This window comes from Vombatus ursinus, unplaced genomic scaffold, assembly GCF_900497805.2.
Source record: "Vombatus ursinus unplaced genomic scaffold, bare-nosed wombat genome assembly UNPS02001419.1, whole genome shotgun sequence".
In the NCBI taxonomy this organism is placed as follows: Eukaryota; Metazoa; Chordata; class Mammalia; order Diprotodontia; family Vombatidae; genus Vombatus; species Vombatus ursinus.
Window position 1 is genome coordinate 29,579,164 of NW_020941197.1, and position 19,579 is coordinate 29,598,742.

The following is a 19,579-nucleotide window of genomic DNA, read 5'->3' on the forward strand; positions in this document are numbered from 1 at the left end:
CAGAGAGGCATGTTATAATGGTAATAGGGGTACTTCAACTATCCAGACATCTGCTGGAGCTCTTCTGCCAAGGTAGCTAAAAGCAGGCTAATTTATAGTTATGAAAAAAAGCGTTCCTCAAAATATGGAAAAAGTGAAAATGAGAAAGTGCTGCACTGATGCTTATTCTAACCAACAGGGGAACCTCATTTTTAAGGTACCAATAAGTAGAAGCCTTAGGAGACAGGAACCACTTTCTTGGACAATTTGTGATATGAAAGGAGGAGAAGACTAGGCACTGTCTGACATGTGCCCTAGCTAGGCTATTGAGAAAGCAATTTTCCAAGGGTTTCAAAGAGAGAGAGAGAATTGGTGGATCCCATGGCCTCAAATTCTAGAGGTGGAGTCCACCCAAGAGGAATGGAAAGCTTGGGAGAATTACATTCTAAAAGCACAAAAAGAAATAAGTCTGATGAGGATGGAAATGGGGTACTGTCTAAAGAGGACAGTGTTGATTTATAGGTAACTTATCAATCACCTCAGATTTTAAGTGATATGCATAGAGATAGAAGCAAAAACAGCTAAAGGATAGTGAATACAAAAGATGGGCACTCTCTTTGTCGGAGCTCTAAAATTCAAAATGAACTGAGGCTGGAGATGAATGCTAAAGACAACAAAAAGGACATTTTAAGGGTGAAAAATAAAAAGGATATTTGCTGCAGGCAAAAGTAGGGCCAAACTGTCATCATTGTGATGAAGATGCCTGGTACTAACCAATTTTTCCCAGTGATAAGATGGAATTCCATCGTGAGGGATCAGGTTGCCAATTTGAGGCCAATTCTACCAGATGCGTCACAGAGTCATAGATTTAGAGCAGGAAGGGAACTCAAAGGTTCCTAGCCTAACCACCTCATTTTATAGATGAGTAACCTTTCAAGCCCCAGAGAGGTTAGCTGAATTGTCCAAAGTCACACAAGCGGTAAGTTCAATAAGTGAAATTTGAACCAAGATCTTATGACTCCAAACTCAGTGCTCTTTCCACTGCACTGCACTGCCTCTGAACATCAATATTATTAAAATCTCTCCTGGATTTGTCCTGGATCTCAAGTGGTATAGGATCCATGTGTCAGATGCAATACCTCATCTCTAGTGAATAACCCTAACCAAGATTCTCTCCCATATTTGTTGCTAAATCAAAGAAGATACAGGACTGATGCTTAGGGTGAGTAACATGATAATACAGGATAGCAGAAAGAAGACAGAACAACTCGATATGTTTTTGTTTTCTGTGCCAAGGAAAATTATCTGTAGACAGGAAATGATGGAATAAAAATAATTAACAGAGAGTTGAAAACTCAAGATAAGTGAAGAGAGGAGATGGATGAGAGATCGTCTAACTCTCAACAAATACTAAGTCCCTAAGCCTGGGTAAACTACATAAATAAGTTATTGAAAGAACTAGCCAATAGATATAATTGCTGAGCTGCTGACAGTGATCCTCATGAGGTTATGGGAAATGGTAAAAGCATTGCAGAACTGGAGAAGGAAAAGTGTCCCAACTTTTTAATTTTTAAAGGAAAAGGATTAGTCTATAAACTATAGGCCAGAGGGATTTACTTCAATTCCTGTCAATATTCTAAAATTTATTAATGAAGGAATAATTTTGAGCATTTATAAAGGGACGTAGTAATCACTAAGAGACAGAATGACTTTGTTACAGACAAGCTAGCCTCATTTACATCTTTGACAGTATTACTAGACTAATAGGCCAGGCAAATGCACATATGTAGTATACCTAGATGTTAGCAAAATACTTGACAGTCTTTAATGTTATTCTTGTAGACAAGATAGAGAAATGTGGCTAGACATAAATACAGTTTGGTCTATTTGGAACTGTTCAAATGGTGTTACCCAAAGACGAGTCATTAGCAGATCAATGTCAACTGGAAAGGAAGTCTCTAATGGAATGTATCTGTCCTTGGTCCTATGCTATGTAACATTATTATCAATGAGTTGGATGAAGAAATGAAGGAATACATGACATACCTATTTAAATTTTCAGAAGACACAAAGCTGGGAGCCAATATGTTGGATGACATGATCAGGATCCAAAAAGACAAGACATACCAGAAGAATGGGGATCAAAGCAATTAAAATGAAATGTAATGAATGCAAGGTGTTACACTCGTATTCAAAAATCAACTTGACAAGTACAGAATAGGAAGCCATGGCAATTGTCTAGATGAAAAATAGATCTGAAGATTTTAGAGAATTATAGGTTAAATATGAGTCCATAGTGGAACAGAAGCCAAAAAACCTATCACTATATTGAGCCACTGTAAGAGAGGCATAGTGTCCAGAGTAAAGGTCATGACATTCCCACTGTATTCTTCCATGATCACAGCACACCCAGACAATTGTGTTTGTTTCTAGGCCCTGTATTTTAAGAAGGACTTTGACAAGTTTAGGCACATTCAGAAGAGCATGACCAAGATGGTGGTGGTACCAGAGGACATCCCATATGAAGGTGGCTTAGTCTGAAAAAGAGAAAACATAGAGATAATACAATAACAACTTACATTTATACAAGAGGTCCCAAAAGTCTTAGCAACATATTGGACCAAGCTATGTGCAGATAGATAAATTCTGGGTACATATTTTAATTTTGACAAATGTGCAACTTCCTGGTTCTGAGGCTGGAGCAGCCTCAGACCAACTAAATCACCAGGTTTGAATCCTAGTCTTGGCATTGGCAAATATGCAAGTTCTATGGGCCTCAGTTCTTTCATCTGTGAAATAAAATTGTTGGACTAGATGAACTCTGTGGTCTCCTTTAACACCAAAATTAAATGATCCTGTGTGGTTTTTTCCACTATGCTTCCCCTCAACTTCCTCCCCTAGTCCTAATTCCAACCCATCGCCTCCTTGGTCTTCAAAGAAAACAAAGTTAAGTTTTGGCTGGATTCTAGGTACAATCCCCAAACTCAGGACAAAACTATCTTCTGAAGTAACACAGCAACCCTATCCCTTTCCCCCTTGTTTGATCCTCCCCAGATAAATTGACTAGAAATCCTTTCAGCAAGTCTCTTTTCTTATACTTCTCTGTCTCAAACAACAAGCAACTCTGTACTGTCCTCTAAATTTGAATCCCTTGCTCCCTTGTCATGTGACCAATCATAATTTGCCAAACCCCAGTCTTGGCTTAATCCCACCATCTGCTGCCTTTGCTCCTAATCACATGTTGCTGAACAGAGAAGGAGAAATCCATGAAACTATGCTTACTAGGCCTACTACAGATTTAAATTGTATGACCCAGGCTGTGGCAAGGCAATTCTTCTGATACCTCCCTAATCAATTTTCTTCCAAACTTTTCATTTTTTCTTAAACCTCCCATGGTACCTCCTTCCCCCATTGTCTCAGAGGAGATGATGAGTTATATAGAGAGAACTGAGGCCCATAGAACTTGCATATTTGCCAATGCCAAGACTAGGATTCAAACCTGGTGATTTAGTTGGTCTGAGGCTGCTCCAGCCTCGGAACCAGGAAGTTGCACATTTGTCAAAATTAAAATATATACCCAGAATTTATCTATCTGAGCATAGCTTGGTCCAATATGTTGCTAAGACTTTTGGGACCTCTTGTATAAATGTAAGTTATTATTGTATTATCTCTATATTCAATTCCTCATACATCACTGAAAACATTGAGGCATTCTTCAATTGCTCCCTCTTCTCCCCTCCTCTTAATCTCATGCCAATCAGATGTCTTCCCCCACTACCTCCTTCATTCCCATCTTTTCATGAAGAGGTATCCCTTCTTGCCAAATCAAAAAGACAAACCCCTCTACATGAATCCTTGATCCCAACTTATTTTCTGTCCCTGTCTATCATTGCCACTCTCACTAATCTATAGTCTCTCTACTGCCTACAGATACATGTCTGCTTCCTACAAATACAGTCATTTCTCCTCCATCCTTAAAAAATGATTATTTGATCTGACCATCCATGCTAAGTATTGTCCTATATCTTTCCTCCCTTTCTTGGCTATATTCCTTGAGGAATCTATTTACACACATTGTCTCCACCTCCTCTCCTCTCACTAGATTCTAAACTCTAAGCAATATGACTTCCAAACTCTTCAATGAACTGAAACCAATCTCTCCAAAATCACCAATGATCTTGTAATTGCCAAATCTGGCCTTGTCTCAGTCCTCTTCCTTTTTGGCCTCCCTGTAGCTTTGGACACTGTTAATCACCCTCTTCCCTTCAAGATTCCCCTCTCTCTAAGTGTTCCTAATACTGTTCTCTCCTGATTCTCTTTTTATCATCTGAATGCTTCTTGTCAGTCTTTTTGGCTTGATCTTCCTTTACGTCATGCCCACCATCCATAAGATGGATCCATCAGGGTCCATCAAGGTGCTGTCCTGGGCTTTCTTATCTTCTCCCTCTGTTATCTCACTTGGTAATCTTACCAGTTCCCCTGGATTCAATTCTCATCTCTATACAGATTATTCCCAGACTTATTTATCTCTCCTTGATCTTTTTCTTGACCTCCAATAATCACCAACTGCCTTTTTGGACATCTTGAACTGGATATAGCATAAGCATCTCAAACTCAACATATCCAAAACAGAATTTATTATCTTTCCCTACATATTTGTCTTCCAATCTCCCCTGTTATTATTTAGGCCACCAACATTCTTCTAATTACCCATGCTTTTAGCCCCGGTATCATCCTTGATTTCTCTCTCTACTTCACTTGACAAATTCAATCTGTTGCCAAATCTTATTTTTACCTTTATAACATCTCTTCTGTATGCCCCATTCTTTCTGATCACAAAGCCACCACACTGATGCAGAACCTGATTACATCATGCTTGAACCAATGTATTTGCCTTCTAATTGTCCTCCCTGCCTCAAATCTCTCCCCACTCCAGTTCATCCTCCACTCAGCTTCCAAATTATTTTTCCTAAAATAAAGCCGAGGCTAACCATGGCAGTACCTATTTAGCATACTCCAATGATTCCCTATTGCCTTCAGGATCAAATACAAAATCACATATTTGGCTTTTAAACCCTTCACAACCAGTCTTCTTACACTTCACTCACCTCCATGTACTCTATGATCCAGTGACACTGGTCTTCTTTCTGTTCTTTGCACAAGAAATAGACTTCATCTCCCAATGTTGTGCCTTTTTACTGGCTATCCTCTCACAATGCTCTTCCTTCTCACCTATACCTTCTGATTTCCCTGGCTTCTTTCAAATATCAGCCCAAATCGCAGCTTCTCTAGGAGGCCTTTTCAGGACCCTTGAAATTATATTCTACATTGTAAGTATCTTCTGTGAACAAGTTATTTACTTGTCACCTCTTCATTAGAATGTGAGCTCTTTGAGGGCAGGGACTGTGGTTTTGCCTTTATTTGCATTCCCAGCACCTATCATAGCACCTGGGATATGGTGTTAGGCACTGGGAATACAAAAGCAAAAATGAGACAATTCCTATTTGCAAAGAGCTTTCATTCTATTAGAGGAGAAAAGCACACATTCAAGTACAAATATAAAGAGAATAAATACTTATAATTATGTAGTTAACTTCGAGGTAGATTGAGGAGGGCACTAGTAGTTTGGGGAGGGGGAAAGGCTTCATGTAGAAGCTTTGCTTACTCTATATCTTGAAGGAAGAGAGGGATGCTTGTAGGTGGAGATGAGGAGGGAGTGCTTTGGGGGAAAGAGAGATGGCACAGCCAGAGCAAAAGCATGGAGATGGGAAATATGTGTGAGGAATAGAAAGAAGTCCAGTTTGTCTGGATTTTAGTGTTTGCAAGGGTTAGGAATAAGTTAAATTCCATCAATGGCATCCTTCCAGCTCTCTTCCCTCCCTGAATCAATACTGCCCCAATTTCCCTGAATCCCTCATTTCTTTAATCCAAATCCTGATTATTACCTTTACCCCTTCTTTCATATTGTACTTTAACTGGGTTCTAGCCTCTTACCCTAGAGCTTAATGAAACCTAAGATGACTAGCTGTGTTCCCCATTGTTTTCTTTCCTGTAAGATGTTGGTAATGAGTCAGCTTCAGTCTCATTACAAATGATTGTTTTCAAGTCTCCACATGTACATGCCTTTCATAAAAATAACTTTAATCTAGAAAAAGAAAGAGTAGGGCTACAATGCATGTATAATTGAAGAAGGGACTTATTTACCTCAAGTTGTCACTTAGCCAAACAACCTCAAGAGTTTAATACTAATGTGTTTCCCTTAGGCCATATGGGCTTTAGGGTCTACCGAGCTTCACTGGCCAGCCCCAGACTAAATTCAATTGAATGTCTTTTACTCAGCTTGCCAGGCCATTTCCACTTGAGCAATATACTCTCCCATTACCCGGAGACCCTATTTCAGGAGCAATCTATAGCAATGAATGAGTCACATACAAAACAAAAGATTTTTTCTGCTTAGTACCAGAGGGGAGAATAGGCACCAATGAATGAAAGTTACAGAGAAGCAGAAAGTCATAACTAGTGTGGAGAGAACGGGACTTTGTTCCAGGGTGCTGACAACCTATGAGGCTGCTTCTTCCATCTAGGAACACGCTTTCTTCTTGCTCATGTCTAGTCAGCATTTCCAAGGTCCTGTTGATTTGGCTTTAGCCTTCTGAGGCCTACGTTTTCCCTAACCCCTATGAATACAAGGACTCCTTTGGAACAGACTATACCCCTCTCAGAGAAACTGCACCTATGGTGAAGCTGATATCTACTCCACTGCAATGTCACTGGCACCTCCATCCTGCTTCCATTCCCCTTTCCCCCTACTGAATTTGTCACAGCCAAAGTTACAATTAGTTACAGCTCCAGAGGTAGATTTTTGGTCAGCAGAAGGAACCACTTCCTCACATTTAGTTTTTCTTGTTCATTTGTTCAGTCAGGTCTGAATCTAGGTGACCCCGTGGGCTTTTGTCCATGGCAAAGATAATGGAGTGGTTTGCCATTTTCTTCTCCACTGTGTCCCCATTTTACAGATGAGAAACTGAGGCAAATAGAAGTTAAGTGACCTGCCCAGGGATACACAGATAGAAAGTGTCTAAGGCCAGATTTGAACTCTAACCCTCTTGACTCTAGGCCCAGTGTTCTCATTTAAGACATACAAATATGGAATGGACTACCTTGTAGGATCTCTGTTGGACAGGTAAACACATTGACTATGCCATTTCTTAGGTAGGAGACACAGGAGAGCTTCTAGCACCTCTCTCACTAGCAGGTTCGCTTTTGAGCCGATCAGACAGGAAGACAGGAATGGAGTCATAAAAAGGGGTTAAATAAGCTTACTTTATTCTAGTCTAGTCTTCTCAAAGGGAATTTGCTGATAATGGGAGCACCAACTCCTACAGCATTCCCTAACAACCCTTCTCTCAGGGGCCAGCAGGAAGTGGGGGCAACTACCCCAACAGAGGGGTCTCCATCTCGATGGGGTAAATCAAGACAGGCACAACTTGTGCACTCCCTTAAATCCCCTTAAGCCTCAGTGGGGGCTGGTTGAGGCAAACATACAGATTCTCCCTCCCAAGCCTCGATGGGAGCCAATGAAGGCATGCACAGCATTCCAGCCTGCACATTCACCAGTCACTGACCAGTGTCCACTTGCTTTATAGGGCAACAGACAAAGAAGGCATACTGCCAGCTATAGCCTCCCGATTTTACATTACTTCAACATTATATCTACCACAACTGTGCAGTAGATACTGTTTTCAACTATGATCATGAGAACTTATATCTAACACCTGGAAACTAGATATTGTTATGGCTATGGATTCTGGGAAAGAAGACTCTCAGAAAGAATAACAAAAATCCACCCCGCACACACTAAAATTCACCTTACTTACAATTCCCATCACTAGACAGCATCAAGTAGATCCTAGATGCCTGCCTCTCAGAGGTAAGGTAGAAGAGATTCAGACTTTAGGTGGGGATCTGACTTGTTCTTCCTTCTACCTCTGAGATTTTATATAATCTTGGGTTTGGAATCAGGGGGACATAAATTTAGAGCCATGAAGAATCGTGAAAGTCATCTCCTCCAACTCTTCATTTTAAACATGAAAAAACTGAGGACCATAGAGGTAACACAACATGCCTGTGTTCAATAGTGATAAATGGAAGAGCCAGGATTGAACCTGGGACCTCTGATGCAGAAGCCAACATGCTTTCTACTATATCATATTGCTTCTCCAAAAACATTGAATTTCATGACTCAACATGGCAACATGGTCCGGAATTAAGTCAGTGGTAGTGATGAAAAATGGTAAACCCCACCCCGGTTCCTAAAAGGGAAGAGAGGATGGTCAACAAGGAATTTTTCAGAAAGAATAGATTAAAAGGCCATGAATAGCAGCTCTATGAGAATTCCTGAAATGGCATGGAAAGTTATCCATAGAAATGGAGTGAGAAGGATTGAGGATAGACAGGGTTAAGTCTATGCATTTTACATTTCAGTAAATGAGATTTATTTTCATATATACCCAGAAGGAAAGTTCATGTGTATTGGCTTATGATGATTTTCTAGTTCCCTGTAGGTATTAAAGTGAAAAAAGCCAGTGCTTTCACTTTACCTTGCTAAATGAAGTCAGATCACTGTTTACACATAATTAAATAATTTACAAATCTGAGGGCAACTTCTGCAGAGAAGTTGGCATGAGGCTAATTAAAGCCCTCCCACCACATAAATACCCTTTTCCTTCACATCTACCTTTTCTGGCCTTGCTAACACAATTAGAGACCAGTTACTGTTGTTGTTTAAATCTCTGTCTCCTTCCTTTGTTCCCTAGCACCTTTTTCTTCCTTCCCTATCCCCAACCCACAGTTCCAATCCAATAAACATTTATTAAGTGCCTACTATGTGCCAGGCATTGTAATAAGCATGGGGGATAACAATTAATAAAAACAATAACAATCCCTGCCCTAAAGAAGCTTACAATCTAATGGAAGAAGACAATACACCAAAGGAGGTAGAAGAAGGAGGGAGGACCACCAAGGAGTACCCAGCATGGGCCGTATTTTCATGGAGTTGAAACCAGGCTGGGCATCAGATGGAGTGAACTGACAGTCTAGTGTCTTCCCTCTATAAAGGATGATATTGGGAGGAGTTTAGTACTCCACCCTCCAGCCCTCTAATTAAAGGGGAGAAGTGAATGAGGGAAGCGATGTCAATCAAGTCTTGAGTAAGCAGCATGGTGATCACCTTAGAAATGATGAGTTTATCAAGGGAGAGCATTGTGTTCCATGGAGTTGAAACCAGGTAGAACATCAGATGCAAAGTGAATGATGCACAGTTGACTTCATTTCCCTGCTTGTAATTTTTATACATTATTTAAGCTCCCCCAGAGTTTGAATTTCCCTTTACATTTCCTTCTGGTGACAAGCCCAGTGCTTTAAACATGGCAGGTATTTAATAAATGGTCATCAAATTGTCAATTACAGCCACAATCTTGGACTCATTAGATAGGTGCAGACCAAAGGTTCTTAACCTTGTTTATGGCATGAGAGCCTGGTGAAGCCTAACTATCCTTTCTCAGAATAAATGATGTTTTTAAATGCATAAGATAAAATGCAGGATTACAAAGGAAACCATCCATATTGAAATACAGCTATTAAAAAAAAAACAAAGTCCACACACCCCAAGTTAAGAAGCCCTGCATCTTCTTTCCTGATGGCATTTGAGCATGAAATTTTCGCAGCTCCCCACTTTCCAAATCTGAGTTCATTCCAATTTGAATCTTGAAATATTAACTAAGGAGCAGTTGGCAGAGTTGTATAGAGTCCCTGCCATGATGCTTACATGTATCATCTCCTTTTTATTCTCAGTGTCATCACCCTAGCTCAGGGTGGGCTTTGGACTATTGCAATAGCAATGGTCTCCTTGGCTTTTCAATCTGTCCTCCACAAAGCTGTCAGATTAATCTTCCTAAAATATAGTTCAAATAATGTAATCCCCATGTTCAAGAATTGTCAGTGGCTTCCAACTGCCTACAAAAATGAAATCCAAATTCCTTAGCTTAGCGGTCATGCTAGGATCTGCATAGATACCCCTATTCTACAGTTATCAGTTAGTTAATAAGCATGTATTAAGCCAGGCACTATGCTAAGGACTGGGGATACAAAGAAAGGTGAAAACACTGTCCTTGCCTTCAGGGTGATCCCATTTTAATAGGGGAGACAACATGTAAATAACAAGGTACACAGAAAATATATGCAGAGTAGATGGAAAGCAATCTGAGAGGGGAAGGCACTAGCAGCTGGAGAAGGGGGGGGTGGGAAAGGCCTACGTAGTGGGTGGGAATGCACCCTATTATCTAGTCAAGGTAATCACTTACTCTTCCTTGGGCATGCAGGGAGCTTTCAGGCTTTTGTCCTTTTACTAATACTGTTGTCTGTGACATGTGGCATGTTGTTCTCTCCTCCTCGGCTCACCCCCATCTGTCAGCTGAAATCCTAACCGTCCTTCAAGGCCCAGCTCAAATGCCCCATGACCTGAAACTGATCTTTCCCTCCTCTTTCACTCCATAACATTTTCTTCATCCCTCTCTTATAACACAACTTATTTGACAGCAGTTCATAGCTGTCACCACCACAGCTGGGCTGATTGGTGGCACAAAGACTTACAAGCTTTGGAATGCAGCCACAGGGCTCCTGAATGCCCACCTATGCTCTGAAGATGCAGCCACGCCATCTGGAGATGGTGGAAGAAAACCTGGTGCAGAACCCTCCTCCGGGTTGGGAATTCTTGACCTGGAAATTGTCAGCAGAATGATAACTGGGAAATTATTTACAAAGGAGAACCTCTGAGTTGAGGGAATGCTTAAGAGATTTTTTGCTGGAGCTGACCAAGAGAAGACCTTTGTTCCTAAAATATCAGGTGGTAGACCTAGGTGGCATACTGGATAGAGTAACTTCCTGACTTGTTGTCAGGAAGACTTGAGTTTAAATCTTGCCTCTGATGCTTTTTAGCCCCTGAGACCTTGGGCAAATCATTTAATCTCTCTCAACTTTGCTTTCTTCATATGTGAAATGAGAATAATAATAGCACCTAAGGTTGTTGTGAAAATCAAACAATTTATGTCAAGTGTTTTGCAAACTTTAAAGTCCCATATAAATGTCAGCTATTGTCATCATCATTGTCATTATTATTATTATTATTATATTATGCGTCTCCTCAGCTAACGCCTTAGTTATTGGTGTAAGAAGGACAAAGCTCCTCTTTAATGACCACAGAAGGTGATGGATTCCTGGTTGGAGTCTGTGTCTATGTGGGAAAAGGAAGGATTTGGGAAGTCTGAAACCAGATAACGTTCACTGATAGAAACTGGCCTCAGGCTACACTGGGCATCAAATTCAGAGTACTTCATTTCAACAGCATTCGTTAAATACCAACAACATACAAGGTAGAGGGGTAGGATGGCACAGTAGAGAGTGAGCTGGCTTCCTTGGCAGGAAGGCCTGGACTCAAGTCCTGTCTCTGATACCTACTGGCTGAGTGACTCTAAGGAATTCGTTTAATGCCTCGACGTTGCAGTGAGCTCTCTGTTAGCAAGCGAGGATACAGCCTGCATTAGGAAAGGGAGTCACCTCATCTAGGAGTTGCCTATAGCAATTAAATCATGGGTCCAGTTCCTATCCCTCTATATAAGGCCTTGAACTAAAAATACAAAGACGATGACTAATACCATCCCTTCCCTCAAAAGATTGGTAGCCATCTTAGGGGGTGGGGGTTGGGGGAAGGGAAGAAAAAAAAGAAAAAAATTACATGGTAAGTTTATTATATATTTAAAAGGAATAGCAGGTTGTTGCATAATAGATTTGCAGTTTCATGTGCAATTATCTTTTTTACTATACTATGTTATGGAAATGCTTGTTTTATTCCACAAATTAGAAATAAAATAAATAATTTTTTTAAAAAATTTAATTAAATTAAAAAAATAAGACTCTAGGACCCTCAGATTTAGAGCTAGAAGGGACCTCCAAAGTCATCTAGTCCTACTACCTCATTTCACATGTGAAGAAAGTGAGACCTAGAAGGAAGTGACCTGCCCATGGACACACAGGTGGTGAGTTGCAGAGACAGCAAACTAATAAGGGTATAAGTCACAATATATAATTAAGACACTACAATTTAGAATTTAAAAAGTGCCTATAAGAGGTCAAACAGAGAGGCATGAGAGACTGGGGAAGGAGAGATCTACTCTAGTTGGGACATCAGGACAGACCTTATTAATGAATGGACATCTCAAATCTGACCCACTCACAATTTTCTGTTTTATCTCACAGTTATTTGTGTACATGCACTAGCTCCCCAACTAGACTACGAGCTACTGAACTCTTCTCTGATGCCCCCAGAGTGTTTCCAACAACAACAATGACCTGTATATTTATATACAGTTTTCAGGTGTACAAAGTACCTTCCAATGACCCTATGAGGTGGGTAATGAAAGTGTGATTATCTTCATTGTACAGATGAATAAACTGAGGTACAGAGAAGTTAAATGAGTTGCCCATGGACCCATATCTCCAAGCCCATCACTCTTTCCCCTCATACTACCTCCCCCACACTCTGTCCACGATGGGTGCTCAATAGATTTTTGGCAAATTGAATTCAACTATAATGGACCACCCAATATGTAGAATCTTGCTTTTATAGCACAAATACATTAGGAAACAAATTTGGCATATGTTACCTGGAGACCTACATTGCAGAATATTAAGGTCTGTTCTGTACATGTCTGTGAGCTCTGCGCCACTGTGGGCAAACATACTTTTAAAAGAGCTTAGTAATAAATTGCATTTATACAGCTCTTTAAAGTTTGCCAAGCACTTTACATATATTATCTTACTGCCTTCACACAACAATTCTGTAAGTCTTTTACTATACTACGGATACTATTGTGCTGGTTTTACAGATGAGGAAACCGAGGTTAAGTGATTTATTCATGGTTGCATAGTTGGTAAGTATCAGAGGCAGTATCGCAGCCCCTTCTTCCCAACACCAATTTCAGAAATCAATCCATTATGCCATGGTGAGAGAGGAAAAATGAAACTTTGGAAAGAGAGCCAGAGAAGGGTTTCTGGGAAAAGAAAGTACCCCTCTAAATTGAGGGGGGAAGGGAAGAAGGGAAGGAAGGAAAGTCATTAATACAATCTCAACAAACACTTTCTGAGCACAACCACACACAGAGAGAGCACTGTCCTGGATACCAAGGGGAAATGCAAAGTTTAAATAAGATACAATCTCTGCCCTCAAGGAGCTTATAGTTTTGTAGGTACATTAAGCCATAGCTTAGCTATGGTAGCTGAGACTTTCCTAAGAGCAAATGTCAACAGTGTATAATGCAAAAAGCACAACAACTCAAGTGAACTGTGGGAATTTTAGTGTAAACTCAGCATTTGTGTGTATGTGTATATGTGCATATGTATATAAACTCAGACTTATATACATGATTGAATTGTCAGTCTCCCCTAAACTAATCGCTGCTCCCAATTTCTATTTCTGTTGATTTCAGTCACCTAAACTTGAAGCCTCAGAGTCATCTATGAGTCTTTTCTCTTCCTTGCCTCCCATATGTAATCAAATGCCAAGTACTATCAATTATATTTCCATGACACGTCTTTTGTTTTTTCCCTCTATTCACATAGCAACAACAGTTGAGGCCAGGGGCGGGGAACCTGTGACCTCGAGGCCACACATGGCCCTCTCCACTCTCAAGTGTGGCCCTTTGAATCCAAATTTCAGTGCAGCCTTTTGACTGAATCCACACCTGGCCTCTAGGCCACAGGTTCTCCACCATGGCCTAGCGAGTAGTAACTGCTTAATAAAGGTTTATGGACTGACTGACTGACACAGGTTGTCTCCAAGCCTGCAGTGACTTCATCCTTGCCTCTGTCTCTTAGAGTTTTTAGCTTCCTCCAAGGCTTTGCCCTGGCATCACCTCCCAGAGGAAGTCTTTTCTGATGCCCCTAATTATTAGTGTTTACTCCTTCCTAAAAGTAGCTTGAATTTACTCATCTGTTTATTTGTTCTATCTGCCAGGGGAATATAAATTTCTTGAAGACAGGATCTGTTTTTCATTTTTTTTGTCATTATATGCCCACCACCTAAATGTTATTGGTGCTTAATAAATACCTGCTGAATTTGAACAAAAGTTCATTGGAAGGAAGGAATACAAGATTTGCCATATGACACTTCACGGTTGTGCCTATGGCCAGCCCTATATACCTAGTGATACGAACATATTTTCATTATGAAGTGAAAAGATGATTCAGGCAAACTGAGTCAGCAGCCTAGTACAGTGGGAAAGGTGGGGGATTTGGAGTCAAAAGACTTACCTTAGTTTGAATCGTAGCCCTACTACTTACTTTCTATGTAATCCTAAGCAAGTCATATAAACTCTCTCAGCCTCACTTTCCTCATCTGTACAATGACACCTAGAGTCCCTTAGTGGCAGCTGGTGGTATAGTGGATAGAGCATTGGGCCCGGAGACAGGAAGACTGGAGTCTTAGATACTTAGAAGCTGTGTGACCCAGGACAAGTCACTAAACCTCTGCCTGCCTCAATTTTCTCACCTTTAACATGGACACAATAATAACACCTACATTGTTGGGAGGATCAAATGAGATAATACTTGTAAGGTACTTTGCATAGTGCCTGACATATATTGCTATTCAGTCATATCCAACTCTTCATGACCCCATAAGGGGTTTTCTTGGCAAAGATATTGGAGTGATTTCCATTTCCTTCTCCAGTGGATTAAGGCAAACAGAGCTTAAGTGACTTGCCCAGTATCACACAGCTGTGGAGTGTCTGAGGCCAGAGTTGAACTCAGATCTTCCTGACTCCAGGACCAGTGCTCTGTCCACTGAGCCACTTAGTGGCCTCCCACATGGCACATACTAGGCACCTTTTAAGTGTTTGTTTCCTCCCTTCCTTTCAGCTTCAGCTCCATGATCATATAATCCTGTGACCTCAGTTTTTCTAACACAATATCCCTAAACCTGAGAACAAAATTAGAGCCTTTGGAAAGGAGGGATTAAAAAATGATGGCTATTGGGTTGGCATCTGAAACAGCCCTTCTCTGTGGGTTACTGCACTGCCATCCCCCTCTAACAGTTTTCTTGTACCACTATTAAGTCGTATTTCCCCCAGATACCTTTAAAAAGCACCTGTTCTAGACAAGTGGGAGGCACAAGCACCACTTTCTTACCATCAAGCTCATGGGCAATAACCCTTTGCATCTTTTGGGAGCAGAAAAAGAAGTAATATCTGTTCTCTGTTATTCTGGAAAGGGAACAATTTAATGACCCAATTAGTGGATAATGTAGGCCTGTACCTCTCCCTAACCTCCTATCTACTGGCTATTTTTTCATTATTTCATTGTTTGTCAGCATCGTGATCTGAAGGTGAGCAAAAGAAGTACAGGGGGACCTTCTCTGTGGCTCCATGTCAGCTCCACGTCTGGTGAAAGGTCTGCTTGGGGAGAACATTGCAAAGTCCTGGGTAAAAGGAAGCCTTGTATTATCTATGGATATTATCTAGGACTTTGTGTTACAGTTCCTTTGCAACTTGTCAGTTTTGATCCATCTGAAATAGATTACAGATGGTACATTGTCCATACAAGCTATCAGTTACACTCACATCCATGTCCGTTCCTAAAAATATATGTAGTCACAGAGCCTCATACGTGAACAAATGACTGAGATTTACACACAGACATCTGCAACTTTATAAGAAAGCTTCATCCTTTTCATCAAATTTTTCTCCTGACTCTTGGAGAAATTTCACAAGTTGCAGCCAGTACTAGCGCTATCAAAATATATTTTTAAGCCTATTGTGTTGTTTTGACAAACTAAACGATTAATTAACAGCTATCTAGCAAACAGATCTCTGCTTACAGCTTAGAGTGAGAGAAACCCACAGACCGCCATCAATGTTCCTTCGTCACCATTACTGCTGAAGAATAGTGTCTAATTAATTATAATTGATCACAAAGATTAGATTCAAATTCCACTACACAATGCAGGCAAAGCTGAAACAGAGGAAATAAATCAGAACACTAGGCTCTAATACATAATGAAACCACAAGCTTCTAAGACAAACAGGTTTGTTCTAATCATAGTTTTTTGGGTTTTTTTTTTTTTAATTCAAGGAACACTTGGAGGCAGCATGTCTTTGGAGAGAACCTGTCAGCTGCAGTGAAGTGTATGTGTGTGTGTGTGTGTGTGTGTGTGTGTGTGTGTGTGTGTGTGTGTACGTGTCCCAACTCGGGTGTGCATGTGCTGGACATGGGAGAAAACAGGGCAGAGCTTAAACTAGAGTAGAGTGAATGGGGCCTTGCCTCAGGGTGAGGAATATTCAAAGCATTGACAGTATGACCTTAGAATCATTTGACTTTAGACCTGGTGTGCATGTTGGACATTAGCTTGTCCAATCTCCTCATTTACAGATGAAGAAACTCAGGCCCTCATATCAGAAATGAACTGACTTCCCCAAGGTCATAAAAGTAAAGGCAGAGCCAAGATTCAAACCCAGATCTTCTGACTCCAAAATCACTTCCAACTATACCATGCAGGCATAGAAACATGGAAAAAAAAAGGCAGTTGTGGTTCAATTGTGTCTGATTCTTTGTGACCTGTTTGGTGTTTTCTTGGCAAAGATACTGGAGTGGTTTGCCATTTCCTTTTCCATAATTTTACAAATGAGGAAATGAGGCCAACAAGTTTTCCTGACTCTAAACCCAGTCCTCTATCTACTGTGCCACCTAGAAATTAGCAAAAGAATAGTTAGTCAAAATTGAAAGCAACTTAATGATGACCTGAGATGATCTCCTCTCCTGCCCCATCCTTCTCCCCATCCTCTCCCGGTTCTCACTTCCTGTTCCCCCTCTTTCAGTTGAGGGTATACTTCATACCACTTGACCTAGGGAGAGTTTATAGCACTTACCCCCAAATGCAGAAATGTCTAGCTATGACTCTGAAGCAGGGGAGAAAGGGTCTTGGTTAAAATGAAAGTTGAAGGCCTATCCTCTATACAACCATGACAGAACTAGTCCCAGTGAGAAGATTTGGTTGGTTCAATTTATCCCAGCCCATCATCATGCCCCTACACAAAAAGGAGAACTAGAATAAATCTCACAACTAAAGGGGATATTTTTTAAAATCCATGGTTAATTTGACTAAGTGAAACTTCAGGCTGTATTTGATTCTGTCATGACCATATAAACACAACTACAGCACACAGGTTTAATTACAAGTTGAGTAAATATATTCTGCCAGCCTCTGGCACTTTATATTAATGAGAATATCTAACTTCATTTCATTCAGATGGCTCACTCAATTCTCAACATTTAGGGAAAATTTTAAAGGCATTCGCTCAAAACAGCTTAGCTATCAGAGATAACGGATTCCTATTTGTCCTCCGGAGACTCTGCAAACTCAGGCAGAGATATGGTCCAAGCAATATGTTCTAGAGTGAGGGCATTTCATAGAATCACAGGATACTGGACCCTCTGTTACTTTTCAGACAAAGAAACTGAGGCCAACAGAGAGGAAGTGACTTGTCCAAACTCATAACATAAGACCAGTGTCTTATGTAGAATCCTTATCTCTTGAAGGAAGACATTTCCAGTCTTCTGACACCTTGCTCCTCATCACATACACTGAGGTCCAGTAACATGAGCCTCCTTGCTCTTCCTCAGATAAGACACCCCATCTCTCAACTCTATGGATTTGCATTTCCTATCCCCCTATGCCTTTAATTCTCTCCCTCCTCCTCTCTGTCTCCCAGCTTCCCTGGCTTCCTTCAAGTCCCAACTAAAATGCCACCTTCTACAATAAGCCTTTCCCAATCCCCCTTAATTCTAGTGCCTTCCCTCTGAGATTATCTCTGATTTATCACAGGGTAGTGGAGTTTTGTGCTATTAAAACCTTATTTAAGCTATTAAAGCTTAAAACAGCACTAAAATTTGGGAGCATCTGTACATACTTTGTGTATATATAGTGGCTTGCATATCGTCTCCCCCACTAGACTTGGAGCTCCTTCAGGCCAGGGATGCATTCTTGCCTTTTCCTGGATCCCCAGCACTTGGCACAGTGCCTGATATAGAGCACTAATACATGCTTGGCGCCTTTGCTTGACTTGGAGGCAGTGTGGTCCCATACTACTATACTGCCTCTATTGTTTTAACCTTTGAGTTTCTCTTAGAGGCAAGGAAGTTAAACTTACCCTAGAGCCATTCAACAGTGGGTTGACAGTTTTGCAACACTGTTTTGTTTTGTTTTTTTTATTTCCTCTAAAACAATTTATAGGAAAGGCAGGGGATAGGGAGTTTAAAATGGGAGGAGGGAAGCAGCTTTTTAAAATTATATATGATCTTGAGGGCTTGAGAAGAGGAGAAAGAGAATAAAGTTATTCTGGTGTACTGATAATAATTAATTAGGCACAACAGCATAAAATGAGCCTGATGAACAATAAAAGGGGGGCTAGTGGTACAGCAGATAGAGTACCTGACCTAGAGGCAGGAAGACTCATCTTCTTGAGTTCAAATCCAGCCTCAGACATTTAGTAGGCAGACAACAGAAGCTGGTTAAGTCACTCAACTCTGTCTGCCTCGGTTTCCTCATCTATAAAATGAACTGGAGAAGGAAATGGAAAACCACTTCCATATCTCTGCCAAGAAAATATCAAATGGGGTAATGAAGAATCAGGCACAACAGAAAATGATTGAACAGCCACAAAAACATGTACAATGCACAAAACATCAACACAACACTGAATTTAGACTGATGACTGATTTGCCCTTACTGCTTAAATGAAGAGGCAGAAGGGTAAAGTGACAGAGGGGCATTTTGTAACAAGGTCAAGGGAAGGAGAATACTTATCTGGTTTTATTGAGATACGCATCCCTTCTCTTTCAGCCCCAAGGTCAAAATGTACCCTGTACCAGCAGATGTGTGGCTTTTGACAAGTTTGCCAGTGTGCATACTGATGTATATAACCGCTGGGGAAAAAAACGTGCCGCAGTTAATCAACTATTAATAGAGACTTCATCGATTCAGAGGAACTACAAGGAAGGCTGAGCTAAATTATAGGTTGTTTTGGTTTTTGTTTTGTTTTTAGAGAAAAGCAGTTTAGCTACTTTCAACTACCTGTATTAATTGAAAAGAGGCTAATACGTGCTATCTAGTAAAGTTTCTGTTTTAATGGTGAAATATGAATGATTTGTAATGATTACATCATAACACCAAGCTAAGCAGTTCTGTCCTCTATGTTGCTGTTCATTGTTTTTTGATTTTTCTAAGTGTGCCTGAAAACAGCTTGTTCCTCTTAAGTAATTAAGAAATTCCTCTTCTAATACTATCCAAATAATTCGTGTGCTTAGAACATACTTTCTTCCCTCATTCACGGTGCAAAAGTAATTTTAACCACTCTCCCAGTGATCATAAATTCCTAATTTAAAAAAAAAATGCATTAAGCACCCATGTTTAAAACACTATATGGCTTACTGTAAAGGAACAGATTGGTTAAATGGAGATGTGTTTGTGTAAGGAAATCCAGGAACCAGAAAG